General features: G+C 31.2%; 1 long non-coding RNA gene across 1 annotated transcript; it reads right to left on the bottom strand.

Moving 5' to 3' along the window:
* Nucleotides 1-3,687: 3,687 nt before the first annotated feature.
* LOC136226043 (uncharacterized) lies at nucleotides 3,688-5,001 on the bottom strand. Its single transcript, XR_010687538.1, has 3 exons — nucleotides 4,826-5,001; nucleotides 3,932-4,083; nucleotides 3,688-3,715 (listed from the first exon to the last, which is right to left on the bottom strand). It is a non-coding gene; the product is annotated as an uncharacterized lncRNA (long non-coding RNA).
* Between the last annotated feature and the right edge of the window lie 8,731 nt (nucleotides 5,002-13,732).

The raw sequence follows: 13,732 nt of genomic DNA, 5'->3' as shown, positions 1-13,732 counted from the left end.
TTTCAGAAACTAGACGTTTCGATAAATATACAAGTTATTTTTTGGAGCCGAAACGAAGTCGTCATGATGGAATTTCGAATTTTTGAAGTTGACATATATACAAAAGGCTTAATACACAAATAACCCCTGAACTTGTCCAAATATTGCAACTTCCCCCTCCAACTTTTAATTGTAACAACTTACCCCTCAAACTTGTCTAATTGTAACTATTTACCCTTTAAACTTGTCCAATTGTAAAATATCACGCCAAATTCCTGATATGGACTGCAATTGAAGAAACACGTGAAATGCAAAATCTGCAACGCTCATGGAGTGTGATAATCATATCTTTGACTTGATATGAATCCGGGGAAACGCTTTTACTGTTGCTTCAAGTACGGGGTAAAAAAATTTCCAATTTGGGGTTATGTTTTACAATTGAACAAGTTTAAGGGGTAAATTACATATGTGATCCACAACTTTTACCCATTTTCACACTTTGGTGTACAACTTTCAATTTTGCACACTAAAGTGCACAACTTTCTGGTGACCTCCCATTAAGGTGTATAACCGGTATTTGTGACTGGTCAACGCAAACATTGCCACATTAGCAATTTGATCATTTTAAAAAGTCAAAAATTAACAACTTATTATAAAATTACTAAAATAACCTTGTCTCCTTCCTTTGCAACTCATCTCTCTCTCTCTCTCTCTCTCTTTTTTCACTCTAAATCCTCTCTACCTGTAACTCATCTCTTTCACATATTTCTCTAACAACTCTCTCTCTCTCTAACTTTTTCTCTCTCTAAGTTTCCGTTTAAAGATTGACGAAATATGTAAACTTTCTCTCTACTTTTCTCAGTATAATTTGCATTGGGAGTTTCTGGACAGGGTGAGGAATCCATCCCAAAATCGGCACCTGTTGTGGTCGGGCTTGATATTGCAGCACTCCTTATGACTGTTTCAGTGATGTTTGTAGATGAGATGGCAGCCGAGACTGCAATTTTGAATCGAGCACAGGAAGAAATCTGTTTTTTATTATTTCTTTTAATCCATTTTTTCTTTCAGTCCAGGGCCCTGGGACTGCAATTCTCTGTTTCTCTTTCTTTATTTTTTCCATTTACTCCATTTTTTCTTCTCCCCCTATTCAAATTTTTGAAATTTCAATTTTATCATAATTCAAAGGTAGGATGAAGACAGCTATTGATCTGACAGATGCACTTGAAAGTTCGTGATAAACAACTTAGATTGAGTAAATATCATCGCATATTTTTATACATAATGGAGATTTGAATCAAGCTCAGGAAGAAATCTAAAAGGATCCAAAATAAAAATGTAAGAAATTAGAAGACGGATCATCATCTTCTTCCATTGGGAATTTTTCTGACCATTTAGGATTTGGATGGGCAACTCTAATTGCTCTCTTTATTATCCTTCTCTGCTTCACCATTTATACTCCTTCCGGTAACGGTAACGGTTCCTCCTCCTCCTCCTAACATCTCTCATTCTCTCAAGATCGGATGATCTTTTATTTCTTATTCTATTTTGTGGATTTTTATTTCAGAAAAGGCATCCTCTATTAATGAAGGAGAGAGAGAAAGGATATATGAGAGAGATATGAGTTACACTGAGAGAAAATTTAGAGAGAGAAAGGAAAATAGTGAGAGAGATGAGTTGCAAAGAAATGAGATAAGGTTATTTTAGTAATTTCATAATAGGTGTTATTTTTTTACTTTTAAAGTAGTCAAAATGCTGACATGGAAATGTTGACTTGCATTAGCCAGTCATAAATACCGGTTGTACACTTTAGTGGGAGGTAAACCAGAAGGTTGTACACTTTAGTGTGCAAAATTGAAAGTTGTACACCAAAGTGTGAAAATGAGTAAAGGTTGTACACCACGTATGTAATTTACCCCAAGTTTAAGGGGTAAGTTGTTACAATTGAAAATTGAGGGGGGAAGTTGCAACATTTGGACAAGTTCGGGGGTTATTTATGTATTAGACCTATACAAAATTTTGCCCACTTTCTCCTAAACTTTTACTTCCACTGTCTATGAACCCATAACCCATATGAAACTCCACCTTAAGATTCTAATAAGCCTAAATCTAACGGTGAATCAGCAAATTCATATGCTCATTAAGGTGCATGTGATCAAGGGGTAAATTTCATCAATAGTGTACAACCTTTGCCCCATTTCACACTTTGGTGTATAACCTTTATTTTGTCTCATTAATATGTACGACTTTGTAGGTGACCTCCCACTATGGTGTATGGCCGGTTAAAATGACCGGTCAACGCCAGTCAACACGCCACATAATCTTTTTTTCATCTCTCCCATTTACAATAGTTTTAGGAGTTAAAATCAAATAAGGGTATTTTATAACGAGAGAGTTAAAATTGGGTCCCACTTTTGTAAATGGGAGAGATGAAAAAATGGTGATGTGGCGCGTTGACTGGCGTTGACCAGTCATTTTAACCGGCCATACACCATAGTGAGAGGTCACCTATAAGGTCGTACATATTAGTGAGACAAAATAAAGGTTGTACACCAAAGTGTGAAATGGGACAAAGGTTGTACACCATTGATGAAATTTACCGTGTGATCAAGACTGTTAAGAAGAAATAGAGAAAGTGGATTGTGAGTGAGTGAATTCAGAAAGTAGTGGGAGGAGGTTGTAACTTTTGCATCCTAAAAAACTATAAAAAAAGCGGTCAAAGTCTTCATTCTAAACCCTAATCAATCACCAAGACAAATCAGTACAATAAACCCGATTTTATGACTTGTTCTTTTTACCGTCCAACCCCAAAAAATTTCGTATTTCCAAGCTTATAATCATTTATAAGCGATCCATTTTCAAGTTCCAATAGTTCGTTTGGTAATCCCAAACCCGAAAGTTAACGTTTTTCTTGCCCAAATTTCATAAAAAGTTAGTTTCGTTAACCTTTTTAACATTTTGCCCAACCATCTTCTTTTATTGGTTTTGACTCTTTAAAGCTCATTTTTGTCTAAAATCTTCACTCTATTCTCATCCCTTATAACCTAACTTTAATTCTAGGCTTTCATTTCGTTTCAATCACTACTAGAAAATACCTATTTACTGACGGAAAATTCCGTCAGTAAACAGCTAAATTCCGTCAGTAACTTTATTTACTGACGGAATTTTGACGGAATGAAATCCGTGGATAAAATCCACGTCAAAGATTTGTCTTGACAGTCCTCTGACAGAATTGGCTGACGGTTGTCTGACGGAATTTTCGTCAATACGTTCTGACATTTTGATTGACATTACTAACCGTCAACGCGTTTGACGGATATACTGACGAAAATATATTTCGTCAGAATAATTTTCTGTTAGAAGGTGGTATTTTGACGGAAGCATCCGTCAATTATTAAAATAAAATTTGAAAAAATAAAATTCTTCAAATTCTTGGTTTAGGATAAAATCATAATATAGTAGCTACATTTTATTCCAGCGAAATTAGTTTTAGAATTTATAAATTTAAATAGACAAAATTATAATTAATATAAACGAAACTTGTATATATTAATAATTATAAATTTAAAAATATATTCATAATTATAAAAATAACCTAATAAACTAAATCTATTGTAATCTTAAGTTTTACATTATGTACAAAAATATTGTCGAAAAAAATACACCATACATCAACATGCTTCAACTATCAAAATATATTGATATTGATGGCCCTCCTTCATGAGTGTAGAATATATACCTGTTAAAAGAGAACACAACTACATATGTAAATATGAACATTTCTCTAAGTTAGTGAGGTTGAAGAAGTCTCCGTGGCAAGAAAAAAACATGATAAGGAAGTTTGATTCAACACAGTTTGGGATAACAAAAATCCCAAACTAGTTTGGAGAGACTGTTAAACAAATCACACAATGAAACACAATATTTGTAAATCGAATAACATCAAACCGCTTACCTGCATTGCTTCAACAGCAATCCCAAATCTCAAACCACTACATGGAAAAGCAAAATAATAAAACACAGAATTATTAGTAGGCCAAAAGTGAATATCAGTTCCATAAATAAGAAATATTTGCTTTGGCTCCAAATTCAACCCCGTTTGTACATCTGTAAATAACAAAAATCAACTTTTAAACATAAGAAGAAACAAGGAACTAAACTGAATCTAAACAGATCTTACTAAAAATAAGAACCTATATTAAATATGAATAGTTCACAGGTCAGAGGATGACCGGATGGTCATCTAAGAAAATAACATTACCATATAAATAGTTAACAAACTCGAGGATGACCGAATGGTCATCAATAAAAAAATAATATCACCATAAAAGGAGATCGTAGACGGATCGAAGATGTATAGCTCATATTCTTTAATATTCAAAGCAAATTAAAAAATAGAAATCTACATCAGAAGATGCAAAAAAGCCACAAAGAAAATCAAAGTCCTTAACTTTCTGTTGAAACTAAAAAAACATACAAAAATGAGAAAATACACATCCACATAAAAAATAAATAAAATGATTAATGCCTAATCTAATAAAAAAAAATAGTTCCAAAATAAGTGAAATAAGAAGATGAGCTAAAATGATAATGAAACAATAAGAAAAAGCAAAAAGTACACTGAACTTTCTTCCTCAAAACATCAAACAGTGAGTTTTTGGCTTGCTCAATCTATTTGTACATCCAAATACCCCTCCATGTTTTTAAAAATAATAAAATAAAGAAATAAAAATCAGTTGTATAGCATGGATCTAATGGAAACATAAAAGTCAAAACAAGATAAGTATATAGCTTAAACAATATAGATCTAACCAAAACGTAATATGAAAAAGAAGAAGAATCGATTTACCTCGACACCAACGGCAGTAGAGACGAAGCAACTAAACAGTCAAGAAAACGCACAGCGGGCAGACAACGCGAACAACCCATGTAGAGGATGGAACGACCATGGCCGACGACGGTGGCAGAAGGTCCGGCCATGGCTGTTTTTTCTTTGTGAAAGATGGAGAAACAAGGAGAAGGGAAAAAGAGGGCGGCTGTGTGTGAATAAGGTTTAGGGTTAACCCTAAACTTATGAATTTATACCCCTATTTATCTCAAACCAGTCCATACATACTTTCATTTATTACGAACTGACCCCTCCTGTTTTTTTATGTTTTAAGTTCGACCCCCTTTATTTTATTTCACTCGATTAGATCCTTCCCCATCACAATTACCACCCTTTAACTTATTTAAGTTTCAATTTAACCCATTCCCTAAGAATATAATGATATATAATTTATCAATTATATATCTGGATGAATTTAAAATTTATCAAAATGATACCACTGTTTTCAATGTTTTTTTTATTTTCTTTAATCTTCATTTTCTATATATTTAGTGTAATATGATTATAGAATTTTGACATCATGTGTATAGTAAATAAAGCACAAATTTATTTACCAATTTTCAAATCGATTAACTTAGAATTAAAATGTCAATTGAATTTAAACATATATTTCTTATATAAATGCATTAGAGTTATATAATACTAATAATTTATTACGTAAATATATATATATAAATTTTATAAATCCATCTTCAACCAAAATAAAAAAAATAAACTAAAAAAAATATGATTTTTAGTTTAATAATGTGAAAATATATTAATTGTTCAAAATCACGAAATTTACAATATTTCCGTCAGAATGTACATTTTTTCCGTCAGAATTCACCAAATCATTTGATGGAAAAACTTTTCGTGAATAATTTCCGTCAGATAAAGTGGCGGGAATTTTCCTGCCATGATTGTTTGACGGAATTGTCATTCCGTCAACAAATTCCGTCAGCAATGTTTGACGGAAATATTTTGACGGAATTCCGTCAGTAAATAGGTATTTTCTAGTAGTGAATCCGCATCTGAAAACTCATTCCACAAGCCATTTCAACCCCAAGAAATCTTTTTACAAGAATTTGTTCGTTCTATTTTTTTCACTTGTTGAAGTTCCACGAATTGAGTCATTCACACTCTCTAACAATGGTTCAAGTTGCTCGTTTGCCCATGAATTTGAAGCCAATTATAGCTCACTGCCTCGTCGAAATAGCCATTTATTGGCTTCAAGTTTGTTATTTTCAATTCTATTTCTATTTTTGTTATTCCAATTTTATATTTTCAATTTTTATTTCTACCATTAATTTGTTTTAAACTCAATTCTGCAATAATTTAGCTATATTTGTATAGGAATAATTTCAATTATAATTTTTTGTGTTCATATTAGAACTTGAAACTAAACTGTTTTTACATCAATAAAATATATTTTTTTCCAAAAATCCTCGTGCTAATTTCTCATTTTCAATTTCATTTACTTCACCGTCATTGATGTCTTTATATTCAAGCTAAATGAATACTTGAATCCTTTCATATTGAGTAATCCTCTCTTTCTCTTCTTGGAATTATTCTAGAAGAATTCTTGGTTGAAACCTTCACATTATATAAATATTTACATTTAGTGTAAAGAAAGCAACAAAACAAAACTACTCCACAGTTAATAAACTCCTTTGCAATTATCCCAACTACGAAAAGAAACAAGAATAAAACATTTCGCACACTACACCATAGATGGTCTGTTGCAACGCCGAACAAGTGTTGGCTAAAGTCGTTATTCTGTTGCTAATGATGTTAGGCAACACCTTTTGCCAAAAAAAATGTTGTTTTCTCGCGCGTTGCTAAAGATGTTTTTTAGCAACACTCTCTCATATTTATAGCAACATCCATGAAAATGTTGCTGTATATGTGTTTAGCAACACTTTTCTACCCAATAGCAACTGAAATAAAATTGTTGCCTAAATCATAGAAAAGGTAACACTATTTTCGGAAAAAAAATTATAAGCAACACTTTTGAACTTTCTTGCACCATGTTTTTATGCAACATTGTTTTTCAGATGCAACTGTTTTTATATAAAACTGCAACACTTTTTAATTTAACGTTTTTTTTTATTCTAGCAACCCTTTCATATACAAATTGCAACACTTTTTTTATGGAACATATTATGTTTAAAGCAACACTTTTTCCTTGACAATTTATCAGTTTTTAATGTAATAAAATTAAAAGCAATTTCTGAATTTAGATGATAGCATAAATAAAATCCTTAATTGTAATTACAAATCTATAATAGGTCGATATGTTAACAATGAAATTTAACATTCTCATATGATCTAAAACACATAATAATAAAAAAAAGTATAATAAAATCATACATTCATAATGTAACCTATCATTCAAACTCCTTAGAAAAGATAATAATATTTTCATTTTCACTTCAAATGCCACCATTATATCCTCAATCTCAATGTTGAGATTGAAATTAACTTCTACCAATTTGTTTATGATTAATGTCAAGTTTTTCCTCACTTTTTGATCCAATTGTTGTTTCAATTACTCCTCTGTTACTCCTTCGAGTTGGATCACTTTCTCCTCCATTTCTCCTTGCAATTGATTTTTTTTATCTTTGTCAATTCCTCTATATAGACATCAGAAATATTTTTAGCTGACTGTTCCTTCAATTTCTTAAGTATTGCACGCCTACCAATAAGCCAAGAGGATCCAAGTGATGTGTCACCATAAATAAGTTGCTTAACACTCTCACTGTTTGCTCTAGAAGAACAAATGTCTTCAATTGTGGACTATAAGAAAAATGAGTTAGATGCATAATTTGATAAGTAACAATCTGTAAAAAAAAAAAGTTTCATTAAAATAAAATACTCACAATTCTATATTTGAGGATTTTAGTTGGTGTCTATATGTCCCTCTCAACAAACAGTTCAACTTTTGATGGTTTTGCCTTCTTTGGCTTTGCAAGTTGCTAGCATAAAATAAAGACAACATGTGATTGTCAAACTAAAACTAAAACACATGTACTAAATATAGTTAGTAACTAAAACACAAGTACTAGAAACATTTTCCTAACATTATAACAAACAAATCTTTGGCAGATTGGATTCTTAGGGCCAATCAGATTAGTTCAACTTACTCCAATTAACACACTCTAATATGATCTTAAGTGGTAAAGAGAAATCAACTATTTGAGCAACAAAACACAAACTATAAAACAATGATCTCATTGATCTAAAATGGTAAATGAACTCAATTCAACTATCTCAGCAACAAGCCACATTCTAGAAACAATCATCTAATCGAATCTAAAGTGGTGAAGAGACTCAATTCCACTATTTCAGCAACAAGCCATATGCTAGAAACAATGATATGAATGATCTAAAGTGCTAAAACAAGACTCGGTTTAACTATTTCAGCAGTAGATAATGAATTATATTTATTGCTAATACCAAATGAACAAGAAAAATAAGAAATGGGAAAGAGAATCAACATATTAAAGGGATGAGGCTTTGCTCATATTAAAGGGATGAGACTTTGCTCATATTAAAGCACAAAGTAGGTTAAACACCATAAAAATAAACATATATCAATAATTCAAACATTTAATTACTATATTAATAGAATCATGTGATAATATAAACTGAAAATTGGAGCAGTTCAGTTTAGTTCAATGAAAATTATATACTTAAAGAAACAAGTCTTTAGTTCAGTTCAGCTTCATTCATTCAAATATTAAATCAGAAATGGAAAATGCATACACATGCTTTTCAAAATGGAGCAAGTCAATACTATTATTAAACAAGATAAATGGATCAGGTTCATATTAACTACAGTTGATGAACCTCATTTGTGCAAAGTTTGTAAAGCTTTAAGATTACATGGGTGGCTTTTGATTCACAATTATGGGTGTACGCTTATGTTAATGTTTTTAAGATCTTTCCTGTGTACCTTTCCACTGCTGTAAAACTGTTAATAATCGTGCTTTGTTTTCCTGTTGTGTTCAACTTTCTCAATTATGGGTCTATCAATGGTAGAACTTGGATATGCTCAACCCTTTTTTCCAAAATAGTTTTTTTGGAGTACATGAAAAAATCAGCAAATTCTTCAGTTGGTTCCAAACTTGGAGATAGGACTCAATCTATTCACTACCATTCAAGAACTTATATATATATATGGTAAAACGGTTTTAGTGCTAGCATATCTCATGTGGTTTTCAATTGATATATTTCAGAACTTCCAATCAATGCTGCAATATGCGAAAAGGTCAGGAGTATATGGTAATGTATGTGCAATGTGCTTGTTAATGTTTCACTTTTTCCTTGTAGTGTATAACAACTTTTCTCCTAAATTCTTTATCCATATTTTTGTATAGGCAGCAGCCCTGCTGCCTTTCTACAAGGAGCATGTAAGCAAGAGCTGCTCCCATTTCATGGCAGTAGCTAATATGAAAAGAGAGGGGAGGGGGAGGGGATTCTCATATAGAAATGATGAAAGGTTCTTCTCTGTTAGTGCGATAAAATAAAAAAAGAGCCAGAGAAATTTTAATAGGAAGTAGTTTTCTCATTTCCATAAGCATTAAAAAAGTGACAGCTAACTCGTTGATCTATCTCAAGTAAATGTTGATACATACACATAATTTTCTAGACATGTTCAATAAAAGGATATAAAAGAAACACAGCAAACTCGCACTTCATGGAACCATTGAAAAAACATCATAAGTTACAATAACTTGTCAAATAATGTTTTCAAGCTAATTAAAATATAGTATATTTCTTCAGAGAGGAAAAATCATTTCATATATGTGTATAAAATAATGTTTAGCTGACTGTTCTTAAGTCCATTCAACCGACAATCATCCGTATGGACGTTAAAGACAACGATATACTATTGGATGACAATTTCGAAGCAAAGATAGAAGATTTTGGACTGGAAAAGTTTACACCAGAGGGAGCAACTCATTTAAGCACAAGGCTGCTGGAACAATGGGGGTATGTAGTTCATAAGCATGCTCTTTATGGGCAATTGACAGAAAGAAGCGATGTTTGTTTATAGCTTTAGTGTTTTTCTCTTGAGCTTTTGAGTGGAAAGAAAGCACTAGGTTTGAGTAAAGAGGGGCAACTTTCCCTTGTTGGCATGGTCACTAGTTAGAAAGGGGAGAGGTTTAGTCAACAAATTTTATATTATTAAATTAAAGTTCTATAATTATATAAAAATTAATAAATCAATTACTTTATGTTGGATTTTATATCGGAGAGATTGTGAATATGTAGGAAAAAATAGAAAAAAATATAAAACATAAAGTCAAGGGTAATTTTGGTATTTTAAAATTTTATTTAGTATAGTTTGATCATTGACTCAAGCATAAGGATTAAAGAGTTAACAAAAATAAAAACTAGGGGATTATATAATTATTTCTAGAAACACATGGACTAAGTAGTATATTAGATAAAAACAAAGAAACCTTATAATTATTTATCCTATTTTTTATATATTTAGGAAATAAAGTATGATTTTATGCTCTAATTTAAAAAATGTAGACCCACATTCATAGATTGTAAACCTTAGTAAATATATCTTAGGCTCTTAATTTATAAACTTTAATCCTTAAAATATATTAAAAATAATCATTTTATTAGTTTGACATAATTTAAAATATCATTTGACACAGTTGTAAATAAGTTTTTAAAGGTGAATTTCTATATGAATTTCTCTAATTTCAATATTTGTATATGTTTTTTTAAGAACAAAAATTTGCTTTCAAATGGAATTGAACATGCGATCTTTCAATGGGAATTGTGTTATAACTTTAGTATAAATTGTTTTTTATTCCATATATATATATATATATATATATATATAAATATACCTAATAAAAAAAATTAGGTCCTACAATCTTGAGTCCTAAGCCAAGGCACTCCTAACTTAGACTCGGAGCCAGTCATGTTTTCAGGGATAACAGTTGCATAACATATTTTATTATGACTCGCCGATTCACTTGTCTTTTTCCTTTCTGGATACCTCTTAAACTCTTTTCTTGTGCAAATAATAGTTTCTTAAATTCATTCATGAAATTGTTCACAGAGTTGAGATTGTACGAGGGGTGGTTTACAAGAAAAAAAAATTAAGTAAAATAAATAAATAAAAGTCAATGCAACACTCAACTATCCCATTAAATTACTCAATCAAATTCAATCCAACTCAATCAAATCAAACTCAACCCAATTAATTTATTGATTATAAATGAAATGATTAGAAGAATTTGAATAATAAAATGACCGAAAATAAAAACATTTCTTCCAAAATTCATCAACCAGTCTGCTGCTTTATTATCTTCTTTTTACTCGGATCTCCATGCTACCTCTCAACGAGCCAGTAGAAGCTACGAGATGATGGCCCCGACTCTTTCACAAAACTAACCACAACTTTATGACCTAGGCGCTTTCTAATCTACGAGATAACTTATGAAGAATAAAGAAAAGTTTCTTATATTCATGAAGTTGTTCTTGGAGTTGAGATGGCATGAGTGGTGGTTTCCAAAAATTCTCCAAGCACGAAGTAATAAGGAACATGCCTGATTCAGAAGATACACTTACATGAAAATAATCACTTGACTGCAATGATCTCGCTCCCATCTCCATCATAGATTTCATATTCACAAATTCATCTAAACACCTTGTATACCTATGTTGCAACACTTTGTCATCACTACCTTTACTAACCAAACTTTGAAACTCGACATTATAATATGCACATTTACTCTGAGTTAAATTCAGAAAAAATCCACAAAGCCCGCTAACACGATCTTTCATATTATCGGGGGTTGAGTTTGATTTCGAGTTCACAGTTTCGAAACAAAATGCGGGATCTGTGTTGTTTGCACAATACTTTTTCACATCAGCTTCTGAAAGTGTTACATTGCCAAAACATGCTGAACAAGGCCTAATGACTACTATTGCAAAACAAAATGCACTTATCAATCCATATAATGATGAGTGATTCATTTTTCTTTTTTGTTTTCAGATAATTACCAATGCAAAAGATGTCTTATGAATATATATTCATTTTAATGATCTATTTTTAGATAACTAAATCTAAAAAAATGTGCATATTTTTATGGAAATCATAACACCTTATTGGAAAGAAAATAAACTTTTTATTTATTATATATAAAATTAGTTGAATCAGTCTTCAGTTTTTGTTTTGCTAAATCCAATAAAATTTACTTGTAAGAAAAAATTAAGGTTTGAGATCTCAAATTAAGATTTTTATTTTCTGTATCTAACTTGTCTAATTAAAGTAGTCATTGAACTTTCCAATCATGTTAAATAGTTTGCTATATATAAAAGGATAAGGTACTAAAATATGTCCAAGGTTTATAGGGAAGTACCAATTTAGACTCCAAGTTCAAAATAATACTGATATAGGCTTAACATTTACAACATAGTATCAATGTAGGACTCATTAATAGAACGTGACATGTCATCCGTTAAATCTGTCAACTCAGCACCGCATCACATAAGGTACCAAAATAGGTCTAAAGTTTGTAGAAAGTATCAATTTAGGGGTCACGTAAAAGTAACACCAATATAGGCTTAATATTTACAAAATAATACGAATATAGGCTTAACGTTTATAAAATATATCTAATTTAAGCTAAAGGTCGCAATTAATCATATTATATTATTTCCCTATAAATATGATATATTTTGTAAACGTTAAGCCTAAATTCGTATTATTTTGTAAACTTTAAGTCTATATTGATGCTATTTTATACGTGGGGCCTAAATTGGTACTTTCTACAAACCTTAGACCTATTTTGATACCTTATGTAATGTGGCACTGAGTTTGTAGATTTAACGGATGACCTGTCATATTCTGTTAGTGAGTCCTAAATTGATGTTATGTTTAAACGTTAAGCCGATGCTATTTTGGATGTGGAGCCTAAATTGGTACTTCCCAAAAAAACCTTAAGCCTATTTTATTTCAAATAAGAGCATGTGATTAAATAGTATAAAGTTTTAAAAATAAAATGAGATAATATATAAGAAAATATCCTAGCTAAACTTATTTTTCAGAAAATACCAACATAGTCAAACATGTTTGGTCAAGATTCTGCACAACGTGTTGAGATACTACACATCGTGTGGAACTTTAATTCATGTTCGTAAAATTTTAATTTACACGATGTGTGAATTGTTAAAGTTACAAACATGCCGGGAGGGTTATAAATGAGCCGAGCCGCTCACGACCGGTTTGGTGGTCGGCTCGATAAAAGCTAGGTTCGACTCGGTTCGATTTGTAAATAAGTTGTTCGTGAACATGATTTACTGGCTCGGTTCGTAAACGAGCTGAGATTGAGCAGGCCAACGTTCGGCTCGAAAGCTCGTGAGCAGTCTCGATTAGAACATATATGAACAAATTTTAGTTTTTTAGAAAACTATATAGTTTTGTTTTAGTTGATAAATATCTAAACTTATTATTATTTCATTTGCTATTAGATGAATTCATTCACAAACATAATAAATGATTAATAGACGGACTATTTGTTAGTTTCTTGTTTATTTATTCACGAACTTTGCTTATGTACATAATTAAACATCTATTTGTGAACAAACTTCATAATATAATTAACGATTTACTTGCGAACAATTTATGGTTAGATAATTTTCTTAATAGACAAAGTTCAAAGAGGATATTGAGCTTGAAACAAGCTCGAAACTCGGCTCGAGCTCGTTTATTTTCTAATAAGCTAAGCCGAGGTTGAGCTAAGCGAGTCCCTGGTAAGAGGCTAAGAGCCCTTTCATTTTTTGGCTAATTCCAAGTGCTTATATTTCATCCTTTATTTTATTAAAGACATACTAAAAATGAAAATCACAATATTA

This window comes from Euphorbia lathyris, chromosome 4 (assembly GCF_963576675.1).
Source record: "Euphorbia lathyris chromosome 4, ddEupLath1.1, whole genome shotgun sequence".
Taxonomy (NCBI): Eukaryota; Viridiplantae; Streptophyta; class Magnoliopsida; order Malpighiales; family Euphorbiaceae; genus Euphorbia; species Euphorbia lathyris.
Note: the sequence above shows the minus strand (reverse complement) of the source record. Positions and strands in the feature narration are given on the sequence as shown.